General features: G+C 39.4%; 1 protein-coding gene and 1 pseudogene across 6 annotated transcripts in view; one reads left to right on the top strand and one right to left on the bottom strand.

The window, feature by feature from the left end:
* PDS5B (PDS5 cohesin associated factor B) overlaps positions 1 to 13,204 on the bottom strand; it is a 203,084-nt gene that overhangs the window by 168,945 nt on the left and 20,935 nt on the right. The window lies entirely within an intron of this gene.
* Positions 4,190 to 5,466, top strand: LOC309974697 (small ribosomal subunit protein eS6-like; annotated as a pseudogene). The gene has a single exon. The product of its transcript is annotated as a small ribosomal subunit protein eS6-like (transcript).

The following is a 13,204-nucleotide window of genomic DNA, read 5'->3' as shown; positions in this document are numbered from 1 at the left end:
CCAAAATTTAATTAATTAATTAATTTTTTTAAAAAAAAAAGAGTGCTCACAGTATCCATTTGGATTCGTGAAGTGTCAAGGAACAAAATTTCCTAGTCCAACTACATTCAACATCAAAAAAGAGTTTATTGTCTTGGGGAAATAAACAGTAATCCCAAAGTAGAGAAGGCTTTCGGTATGGTTCCATTACTGCTTTTGACTCTAATTCTATCCCATGTCCTTGACTCTGTCTTCTCCACATGCCAGTTTGAACCCCAAGATACCAGGCAATGGCAACATGGGCTACATTTTTTTTTAATATATTTGCATGCAGAGACGAGTGTGACAGAAAAGTATGTAAAATTACATGTCCTACAACAGTAAAGTTAAGCAATTTTTGGTATAAACATACAAAACTAAACGTGATGATGCAATTTATGTGCTGACCCAGATCAAAGTCCAAAATACATCATTAAATTGAAAAGGCAAAACAATACATATAGCATGACCTCCATTTGTATTTTTCAAATATAAATTTTAAATAAAAAAAGTAATTGCCAGTTCTAGCTTAGCACTTTGAAATATTTCTAGAACTCAAGATGTAACTACTAAGGAAGTCTTTGGCTGCAGGCAAGTACATTACGAAAATAGTATTTTGAAAACAAAAGGCTACTTCTAGATTGCCAAATTATTGTATTTACTACATAGTAAATGAAAGAATAAAACTAACATTCATTGAGCATCTATTTGCCAGGAACTACATAAATTACTTTTACATATTCAATACTTGGTGTTACTCATCTTTCTAGCAACCCTGAAATATATGAGGTTCATGCTTATAAAGGATTAATAGAAGCAACATGTCCATAGCCCACAGGTCATAACTCTTGTAATTGACAAAGCTGGAATTCAATTCCAAATTTAATTCCAATAGAATATTATTCAGCCATTAAATGAAAGAAGGAAATCCTGCCATTTGCAACAACACAGATGGAACTGGAGGGCATTATGCTAAGTGAAATAAGTCACAGAGAGAAAGACAAATACTATATGATCTCACTTATATGTGGAATCTAAACAAAACAAAAAACTGAATTCACAGATAGAGAGAACAAATTACATTGGTGGCTGCCAGAGCTGGAGGGTGAGGTGGGCAAAATGGGTGAACGTGGTCAAAAAGTACAAACTTCCAGTTATAAAATAAGTCATGGGGATGTAAGTGCAGCATGGTGACTATAATTAATAATACTGCATTGTATATTTGAAATTTGCTAACAGAGTAAATCTTAAAAAGTTCTTTCCAGGGCTTCCCTGGTGGCGCAGTGGTTGAGAGTCCACCTGCCGATGCAGGGGACACGGGCTCATGCCCTGGTCCAGGAAGATCCCACATGCCGCGAGCAGCTGGGCCCGTGAGCCATGGCCGCTGAGGCTGCGTGTCTGGAGCCTGTGCTCCGCAAGGGGAGAGGCCACAACAGTGAGAGACCCGCGTACCACCAAAAAAAAAAAAAAAAAAAAAAGTTATTTCCACAAAAAAAAAAATGTGTAGGTGTGGTGATAGATGTTAACTATAACTAGACTTATTGTGGTGATCATTTCACAATATATACAAATACCAAATCATTATGTTGTACACCTGAAACTAATATGGTATATATCAATCATATCTCAATTTTTTAAACATTTTTTTAAAGATTTTTTTAATGTGGACCATTTTTAAAGTCTTTATTGAATTTGTTACAATATTGCTTCTGTTTTATGTTTTGTTCTTTTGGCTACAAGGTATGTGGGATCCTAGCTCCCTGACCAGGGATTGGACCTGCACCCCCTGCACTGTAAGGCAAAGTCCCAACCACTGGACCGCCAGGGAAGTCTCAATTTTTTAAACATTTTAACTTTACTAAGTAGCCCTTATCGTCCATTAATTCCCCATATATTTAACTTTCCACAGTTTGCCACCCTTTGAAACTCAATGTCCTTTTCCTTCATCTTGTCAGTTCTCTAAAAATGCATTGCTCTTTTGTCAGTCTAATTTGTAGGGTCCCAGCCAATGAATTTAGGATGGATAGAGGAAACAGATTTTTTCCTCCTATACAAGAAATTAGTAAAAGACAGATTTTTATTCACGTATGTATGTATAGGAGTTCACAGAAAACTGTGACTCAAGGAGACATTTAAAATCTGAGGCTTATATGGCATCTTAATAGGAGATGGGCATTGATAGGAAAACAAATGACTTTTTGAAAAGATAAATGGGCCCTGACAAGAACAAATGGGAGACAGGGAAGTTTTGTGACAATGTCTGTTTAGGTGTGGTGTGGAGACTTCTCATCTCCAGTGATAAGAGTCAGTCTTCCATGGCTGCTCCAGGAAGGGTATTTATGACAATTGAGTTCTTTGGGGAAGCTATGCTTTTAGGCAGATAAGAGATTTCAGGAACTCAAATGCCTTCTTCTCAAAATAATTTTTATGCCATGATAGCTTATTCTGGACCCCTTTAAGTGTCAAGACTATAGCAACAGAGGAGAGAGACTGGGCTCAACTCTGAATACAACAAGGATAAGTGGGGATTTATAACAAAAACAAAAAACGTTCGCGCTTCAAAGGGTAACATCAAGAAAGTGTAACAGCTACCAACAGAATGAGAGAAAATTTATGTAAATCATATACGTATCTGCTAAGGGGCTTGTATCTAGAGTATACAAAGAACTATCACAACTCAATTTTAAAATGGACAAAGGATCTGAATAGTTTTCCAAAGATACACAAGTGGTTAATACATACATGAAAAGTTGCTCAACATCATTAACCATCAGGAAATGCAAATCAAAACCACAATGAGATACCAGCTCACACCCACTAGGATGGCTATAATCAAAAAGACAGACAATAACAAGTGTGGGCAAAGATGTAGAGAAATTAAAACCTTCATACACTGATGGCAGGAATGTAAAATGGTGCTGTAGCTTTGGCTTTTCCTCAAACAGTTAAACCAAGTTAACATATGATCCAGCAGAAATAAAAACATGTCTGCACATAAACTTTTACACGAATGCTCATTATAGTATTACTCATAATAGCTAAAGTGAAAACAACCCAAATACCCATCAACTAATGAATGGATAAAATATAGTCTAGCCATATAATGGAATATTTGGCAATAACAAGAAATGAAGTACTGACATATACCGCAACACAGATGAACTTTGGCAACATTAAGTTAAAGACACCAATTACAAGGGACCAAATATTAAATGATTCCACTAATATGAAATGTACAGAATAGGCAGATCTATAGAGACAGAAAGCAGATTAGTGGTTGCAGAGGGGAGGGGAAGGGAGATGAGACGTTAGGGGGTGTTGGCTAAAAGGTGTGGGTTTCTTTGCGGGACAATGAAATATTCTAAAATTGACTGTGGTAACAGATGCACGACTCTAAATATACTAAACCACTGAGCTGTACACTAAAGTAGTGAACTGTATTGTATGTGAATTATATCCAAAAAAGGATGTTTAAAAACACCAATGGGGGGCTTCCCTGGTGGCGCAGGGGTTGAGAGTCCGCCTGCCGATGCAGGGGACATGGGTTCGTGCCCCGGTCTGGGAAGATCCCACATGCCGCGGAGCGGCTGGGCCCGTGAGCCATGGCCGCTGAGCCTGCGCGTCCGGAGCCTGTGCTCCGCAACGGGAGAGGCCACAGCAGTGAGAGGCCCGCGTACCGCAAAAAGAAAAAAAAAAAGCAAAAAAACACCAATGGGATAAAAGCTATAATAAATCATATACCAATCCAGGGAAGAATCAGGAGTCTGAAAGTATGTAGTAGGGATAAGGAAACCTTCCCTGAAAAATCACACGAGCTAAATCTTTAAAAAGATGTGCAAAGTGTGCCAACAGAACAAACATACGCAGAGGATTTCACGTGAAATTAAAAGCACACGCAGATGCACAGACATGTAAGAGAATATAACAGTCCTGGATGATTTCACACAGCAGAAGTCAGAAATTCTGTTGCAAAGTAACTAAAAATTCTGCTGGAGAGGGAAGCAGAGACAGATTCATCAAGAGCCCTGAACGCTCAACTTTATTTTTTCTTGCAAGCAATGTGAAGTTAACATTTTAACCAAACGAATAAAATGATCAAATGTTTTTTACATAAACTATCTTGACAGTCCCTGGAGAATGGATTGGGAAAAGGTAAGAACGGAGTTAAGAGACTGATTAGGAGGCTTCTAAACTAATTTAAGAAAAAAATGATGAGCTCTTTTTTTGCAGAACCTCAGAGCTGGTCAGCTGCTTCAGGATGAAACTGAACATCTCTTTCCCAGCCACTAGATGCCAGAAACTCACTGAAGTGGATGATGAATGCAAACTTTGTACCTTTTATGAGAAGCGTATGGCCACAGAAGTTGCTGCTAATGCTCTGGGTAAAGAATGGAAGTGTTATGCGGTCAGAATCATTGGTGGGAATGACAAACAAGGTTTCCCATGAATCAGGGTGTCTTCACCCATGGCTGTGTCCATCTGCTACTAAGGGGCAGTCCTGTTACAGACCAAGGAAGACTGGAGAAAGAAAGTGCAAATCTGTTCAGGGTTGCATTGTGGACACCAGTCTAAGTGCTTTCAACTTGGTCATTATTTAAAAAAAAAAAAAAAAAAAAGGGAGAGAAGGATATTCCTGAAGTCACTGATACTACTGCGCCTCGCCAACTTGGGACCAAAATCGCTAAAATTCACAAACTTTTCAATCTCTCTAGAGAAGATCATGTCCACCAGTGTGTTGTGAGAAAGCCCCTAAACAAAGAGGGTAAGTAACCTAAGACCAAGGCACACAAGATTCAGTGTTTGTTATTCCACGTGTTCTGCAACACAAACATCAGCATATTGCTCTGAAGGAACAGTGTACCAAGAAAAATAAAGAAAGGCTGCAGAATATGCTAAACCTCTGGCCAAGAGAATGAAGGAGGCCAAAGAAAAATGCCAGGAAGAGACTACCAAGAAAGGGAGGCTGTCCTCTCTGAAAGCTTCTACCTCTGAGTCCAGTCAAAAATAAGATGTTCTAAGAGTAACAAATAAATAAGGTCAGATATAAAAAAAAAAAGAGAGAAGAATTTACACTAAACCAAAAGCAATAAGCATAAAGGAAAAGAGTGTGAGAGATAACAGAAATAGTAAATTTAATAACTGGAGAGAGAAAAATGAAAAACCAATTAAGTAATGAAACTTAGGAGTGAGGTCAAACTTCAGATGTTGATTTGAGAGTAACCAACATTAAACAGAAGCCACAGAAATGAATGACACTGCGCAAGAAAAGCTCAGAAAAGAGATGGAGAAAAAAAACAAAGTACCATGGAATAGTTTTTCCTCAAATTGAAATGTCCCCATATAACCAAATCACATCAGTAAAATACATAATTACTCTATTAGGAAACTAACCGTAAAGATTAATACTACTTCATGAAAAAATTAGATGGCTCTAAAAAGAAAAGGGTGATAACTTCAGCCTCATTTAATATTTTCAATAAGAAAGGCTTTTAAACGTTTGGACTAAAGGCAGCATAGTGTAATAATAAGAAGAAAAGGAATAACATATAGAGTACCTACCTAGCCTGTGCTTGTAGTTCTAAACAATGTATATTAATTCATTTAATCCTCACCAACAATGGTGGGACGTAAGCAATCTCCTTTCCTAAAAAGTGAGGCACAAGGAGGTTAAGTAATGTGTCCAAGGCTGAAAGCCTAGTAAGGTCTGGGACAAGGACTCTAACAGTTCCAGAGCCCCCATGTTTTACCACTGTACTGGCTCTCAAAGGCCAGTATTAGGTTTTCAAAGCAAAAACAAAAAACCTTGGCTCAACGTTGGGTCTACCACCAACCTTGGCGTACTGGTAACTTAAGCAATTCAGTCTGTCTCCTCAGCTATAAGAAGGAAATCATGACAGCATCACAGGATTATTATGAGTATTTTAGTCATGAATATAGAACACCTAATCATTACAAGTAATAATAATAAACATTTACTGAGCACATATTGGCATATATTAAGGCACTACCAGAGACACTTTACACAGTTTATTTTACCTAATCTTCAAAATTGTCTCAAAAAGAATCGTTACTCTCCTAGCCATTTTTACAGGTTAGGGAACAGATTCAAAGGGATGAAGAGACTTGTGCATCATCATGTTGTATGGTAAAATACTTATACAATGGCCCCAATTCTCCATCCCTCCTAGTACCCACACCCCTAGCAATGTGACACTGCAGCTCCTCCCATCAAGAGGTAGAGCTCATTTCCCCACATCTTGAATCTTGTCTGGCCTCATGACTTGCCTTGAACCAACAGAACATGGCAGAAGTGATGTTGTGCCAGTTCCAAATGCAGACCTCAAGAGACCTTGCTTGTTTCTACTACCTCTCTAAGAATCCTGCCACCACCATGTGAAGAAGTCCAGACTTGCCTGATAAATGATGAGAGCCTCGGTCACCCTCCATCATCCAGCAGAGAGTCAGCCAACAGCCAGAAATGTGAGAAGCCACCATAGACTAGCCAGCTTCCCGACAATCTGCCAGGTGACCACCGATGTTATGAGTTATCCTAGATGAAATCTGCCAAATCTAGCCCAAGTGATCAGAACCATCCACGTGATCTACAGATTGATGAGTAATAACACACACTCATTTTAAGCCACTGAAATTGCGGGGACGGTGGGGGAGGGGCTGTTGTTACAAAGCCATAGTTAACAGAAATTCATGGTAAGCAGAAGAGCTGGAATTTAAAGCCAGGTGGTCTGACTCCAGGCTCACCCTCCTCCTTCTAGTTTCAGAGTAGATATGACAAGCAACGTTACTGTAGTATTTTCATTTGTGAAAATGAAGTCATTTATGTTCACTCTTCTATATTCTTTAAAATTAACTTATAAAAACTCAAAATAGTAAATGTAATTCTTATTTCCTCCTTTAGGTAAACAAAAAATCCAAGAAGTATATCAGATCTAAATTCAAAACTTGGGACTTTACTGGCGGTCCAGTGGTTAAGACTCCACGCTTCCAATGCAGGGGGCGTAGGTTCGATCCCTGGTCAGGGAACTAAGATCCCACATGCTGTGTGGCCAAAAAAACAAACAAAAAACCACACAGATTCAAACTCAACTGCTACCAACCACCTGCCCATTATTAAATATGGGATAATAAAAACGAAAAAACTATATGCACGTTCTGAATATATTTACACTTCTTTCAAAGTAAATATTTCATATAGGGTATCCCTAACAACTCCACAAGTATCGTGAAATGTACTATATTAATTTGTATTAACTCATTCTCACTCTAAACAGATTTACTTTGCTTCCCAATTCACTGACACATACAACACACCACATCACTTACCCACCTATATCCATCTATGCCCATATAGTCCCTTTGGAAGATCTTAGTTTCCACCAAGGGATGCAGAAATGATTCCATTAAACTGGAAATTCAGACTGCCACCCAGCCACTTTGGGTTATTCGTGCCAATGAATCAACAGACAAAGAAGGGGGTTACAGAACCAACTAGGGTTCTCATCTCACAATCAAGGGGAAGTCAGGTTGCTACCACACAAGAGGGGCTAACAGAAAGTATGTCTGGAATGCAGAAGTTCCCCTAGGAGGCCACTTAGTATTTCCCTGTACTGTGATTAAAGTCAGTGGAAACAATCCAGGCAGGACTGCTAATGACCCAGACCCTTAAGGAATGAAGATTTAGGTCACCCCATCAGGCAAGAAACCACAACCAGCTGAGGTATTGCCAAGAACAGAGGGACTGTGGAATGACAGCAGAAGATAATTATAGACAGCAACTACAACCACATGACTAGTTGCAGAAATAAATATTCTAATGAGTAGTTTTTCTTTTTATGATATAAAAAATTTGTATATATATTAACAAACTTATTTCTTATCTCCCTTTCTACAACCATCTGATAGTAGCTAATCTCATATCTCCATATTTAAGTTACAGGATATTAAGTAGAAAATGTGACACAGGTAGAAAAAAAATTGGTACCTAGACACAGGTAGAAAAAAAATTAACCCACCTATGGATAAAGGGATTTTGTATCCTCTCTTAAGGAGGGCATTTGTATGTTATCAGGTGAACAAAGGATAGCTGCATTATGTTCACCAAAAGTATACTTTTGTAATTGTCTTTATTTATAAGGTAAATATGATAAAAAGAGGTGTGCACTGGTGCCGTGGTGACAAGTGATGGTCTGTGATGGCTTTTTACCACGATTACACGATTCATTCCCTGCATGGTTGTGGGTTAGGGTTGGCCTCAAAAAGAAAAAAAAAAAAAAATTCCCATGAGATTAGAAGACAAAAGTGAAGCAGCCACCAGGTTCAGAATGTAAACCTAAAGTCAGGTGTTACTGCAGTAATCACACAGTGTCATGGAACTTTGGGCTCATTGGCATGGGGCAGCAATTGAGCCTACAGCTCATTCAGCTCCTGTCAGAGCTCCACCTTTGCTTTTCCAAATAATACTGGGGCAGGTTTGTGTGCAGCTCCATGGTGAGGTGTGCCACACCTACTGCAGATTACCTACATCATCAAGGTTGAAGGTTACCTACATCATCAAGGTTGCAGGTGTGGAAGCAGTGAGAGCCATGAAAGTTCAAGTTTGGGCTCATAGGTTCTAACTTATTGCTAAAAGTTCTTTGCAGTTTCCAGTCTAACCTTCCTCCCCCTGCTTCATGTCCATGTTCCCTTTCCAACTACTAGCCCTGCTAACTTCAAGCCTAGCAGCAAATTCAGGTGTGTATAACTAGTTCCTACAATTGGTAAAAACCAATCACAACAATAATCTTACTTCTCTAATCAAACGCTAACTGACAAAGACAGAAATGTTATTTAGAGTTTGACTACTGTAGAAAGAGCTAAAGGTATCCACATGCCTCTTATCTACTTCTTATAACACTAAATTAAAGATAAAAACTCAGGGGCTTCCCTGGGGGCGCAGTGGTTAAGAATCCTCCTGCCAATGCAGTAGACATGGGTTTGAGCCCTGGTCCGGGAAGATCCCACATGCTGCGGAGCAACTAAGTCCATATGCCACAACTACTGAGCCTGCGTTCTAGAGGCTTCGAGCCACAGCTACTGAAGCCCATGCGCCTAGAGCCTGGGTTCCGCAACAAGAGAAGCCACTGCAATGAGAAGTCTGCACACTGCAATGAAAAGTAGCCCCCACTTGCCGCAACTAGAGAAAGCCTGCACACAGCAACGTAGACCCAATGCAGCCAAAAATAAATAAGTTTATACAAGAAAAAAAAAGTCAAATAGCACATATTCGGGTTATAATATACCTCATTTACCTTCCATCAGCAAAAATATTTAAGAATTTACCTGAAGTATGTTAGGTTTGAACACACTTACTTTCTAAATTTATTTATTTTTATTGATTTGTTTTCGGCTGCGTTGGGTTTTCGTTGCTGTGCCCGGGCTTTCTCTGGTTGTTGTGAGTGGGGGCTACATTGCAGTGTGCAGGCTTCTCATTGCAGTGGCTTCTCTTGTTGCAGAGCAGGGGCTGTAGGCGCAAAGACTTCAATACTTGTGGCATGTGGGCTAAGTAGTTGTGGCTCGCAGGCTCTAGAGCACAGGCTCAGTAGTGTGGCACACGGGCTTAGTTGCTCCGCGGCATGTGGGATCTTTCCGGACCAGGGCTCAAACCCGTGTCCCCTGCATTGGCAGGCGGATTCTGAACCACTGCGCCCCCAGGGAAGCCCTGCACTTACTTTCTACAGAAGCCAGTACAAATTTTAAAATCTGTCTCTTACTAAATTATATTTACATTAAAACAACAAAATAACCTTGTTCAATTTCAAGAGAACAATTAAAAATCAACACATCTTAAAATATAGACTATATTAGACTATATTAATGTTAACCTTAGACTTATGCTAAGCGCACAAGACAATCAATTTATTAGATGTATGTGCCATCTTTACAATCAATGCATCCAGTTCCCTCTTGGACACACTTTTTAAATATATTTTGCTTAAAAGTCAGAGCCATAAAGTCAAATTTTTGTAGAATGATTCTAAAAGGTCCCCCGGACCAGAGCTAGTCCTAGAGGACCAGAGCTCGTCCTAGATAACGATTTAAACATAAACAGGTGTCCAACAGGCCTATCATGAAAATGAATTTTGAGACAGAAGCAGCTGAGACAAACATTTACATTTTACTACTTTTTTTCCATAGAGTAGAAATACCAAGAAAAGTAAAAGTCAAAGACAGGTGAAAAACAACATTTTCTTCCAGTATTATCTGGTCGCATGTGTCTCACTGCTATCTATCAGAGGCTGGCGCTAATAAAGGGGAAAAGAAACGGCAGTAGAAATATGGCTATCCCTTTCACCAATCTTTATAAGCATTCTTTAACTCTAGGCTTTTCACTAAATAATTACCTACTTAAATCAAATACATGTAATTGAATTAACAGGGAGTTTCTGGGGCCCTGAACAAAGATGGTGGAGTAGAAGGACGTGCTCTCACTCCCTCTTGTGAGAACACCGGAATCACAACTAACTGCTGAACAATCATCAACAGGAAGACACTGGAACTCACCAGAAAAGATACCTCACATCCAAAGACAAAGGAGAAGCCACAATGAGATGGTAGGGGGGGCGCAATCACAGCAAAATCAAATCCCATAACTGGTGGGTGGGTGACTCACAGACTGGAGAACACTTATACCACAGAAGTCCACCCACTGGACTGAAGGTTCTGAGCCCCACGTCAGGCTTCCCAACCTGGAGGTCCAGCAACGGGAGGAGGAATTCCTAGTGAATCAGACTTTGAAGGCTAGAGGGATGTGATTGCAGGACTTCGACAGAACTGGGGAAAACAGAGACTCCACTCTTGGAGGGCACACACAAAGTAGTGTGCACATCGGGACCCAGGGGAAGGAGCAGTGACCCCAGGGGAGACTGAACCAGACGTACCTGCTAGTGTTGGAGGGTCTCCTGCAGAGGCAGGTGGTGGCTGTGGCTCACCATGGGGACAAGGACACTGGCAGCAGAAGTTCTGGGAAGTACTCCTTGGTGTGAGCCCTCCCAGAGTCTGCCATTAGCCCCACCAAACAGCCCAGGTAGACTCCAGTGTTGGGCTGCCTCAGGCAAAACAACTGACAGCGAGGGAACCCAGCCCCACCCATCATCAGTCAATCAGATTAAAGTTTACTGAGCTCTGTCCACAAGAGCAACAGTCAGCTCACCTACCAGGTCCAATGGAGAAATCAAAAGCTTTACAGACAAGCTTTATGGACAAGCAAAAGCTAAGAGAATTCAGCACCACCAAACCAGCTCTACAACAAATGCTAAAGGAACTTCTCTAAGTGGGAAACACAAGAAAAGAAAAGGACCTACAAAAACAAATGCAAAACATTTAAGAAAATGGTCACAGGAACATACATATCGATAACTACCTTAAACGTGAAAGGATTAAATGTTCCAACCAAAAGACACAGGCTTGCTGAATGGATACAAAAACAAGACCCATAGATATGCTGTCTACAACAGACCCACTTCAGACCTAAGGACACATACAGACTGAAAGTGAGGGAATGGAAAAAGATATTCCATGCAAATGGAAATCAAAAGAAAGCTGGAGTAGCAATACAAACATTAGATAAAATAATCTTTAAAACAAAGAATGTTACAAGAGGCAAGGAAGGACACTACATAATGATCAAGGGATCAAATCAAGAAGAAGATATAACAATTATAAATATATATGCAACCAACATAGGAGCACCTCAGTACATAAGGCACCTGCTAACAGCTATAAGAGAGGAAATCGAGAGCAACACAATAATAGTGGGGGACTTTAACCTCACTTACACCAATGGACAGATCATCCAAAATGAAAATAAATAAGGAAACAGAAGCTTTCAATGACACAATAGACCAAATAGATTTAACTGATATTCATAGGACATTCCACCCCAAAACAGCAGATTACACTTCCTTCTCAAGGGCGCACGGAACGTTCTCCAGGACAGATCACATCTTGGGTCACAAATCAAGCCTCAGTAAATTTAAGAAAATTGAAATCATATAAAGCATCTTTTCTGACCACAATGCTATGAGATTAGAAATGAATTACATGGGAAAAAACGCAAAAAACACAAACAGATGGAGGCTAAACAATATGTTACTAAAGAGCCAAGAGATCAGTAAACAAATCAAAGAGGAAATCAAAAAATACCTGGAACAAATGACAATGAAAATATGACGATCCAAAACCTATGGGATGCAGCAAAGCAGTTCTAAAAGGGAAGTTTATAGCTATGCAAGCCCACCTCAAGAAACAAGAAAAATCTCCAATAAACAATCTAACCTTACACCTAAAGGAACTAGAGAAAGAAGAACAAACAAAACCCAAAGTTAGCAGAAGGAAAGAAATCATAAAGACCAGGGCAGAAATAAATGAAATAGAAACAAAGAAAACAGTAGCAAAGATCAATAAAACTAAAAGCTGGTTCTTTGAAAAGATAAACAAAATTGATAAATTATTAATCAGATTCATCAAGAAAGAGGACTCAAACCAATAAAATTAGAAATGAAAAAGGAGAAGTTACAACAGACACCACAGAAATACAAAGCATCCTAAGAGACTACTACAAGCAACTCTATGCCAATAAAATAGACAACCTGGAAGAAATGGACAAATTTGTAGAAAGGTATAACCTTCCAAGACTGAACCAGGAAGAATTAGAAAATATGAACAGACCAACCACAAGTAATGAAATTGAAACTGTGATTAAAAATCTTCCAACAAACAGAAGTCCACGACCAGATGGCATCAGAGATGAATTCTATCAAACATTTAGAGAAGAGCTAACACCCATCTTTCTCAAACTCTTTCAAAAAACTGTGGAGGAAGGAACACTCCCATACTCATTCTATGAGGCCACCATCACCCTGATACCAAAACCAGACAAAAATACTACAAAAAAAGAAAATTACAGCCCAATATCACTGATGAACATAGATGCAAAAATCCTCAACAAAATACTAGCTAACAGAATCCAGCAACACATTAAAAGGATCATACACCATGATCAAGTAGGATTTATCCCAGGGATGCAAGGATTCTTCAATATGTGCAAATAAATCAATGTGACACACCATATTAACAAACTGAATAAAAACCATATGACCTCAACAGATGCAGAAAAAGCTTTTGACAAAAT

This window comes from Leucopleurus acutus (assembly GCF_964270905.1).
Source record: "Leucopleurus acutus genome assembly, chromosome: 18".
Classification (NCBI taxonomy): Eukaryota; Metazoa; Chordata; class Mammalia; order Artiodactyla; family Delphinidae; genus Leucopleurus; species Leucopleurus acutus.
The sequence above is the reverse complement of the archived record's forward strand: the minus strand, read 5'-3'. Positions and strand labels throughout refer to the sequence as shown.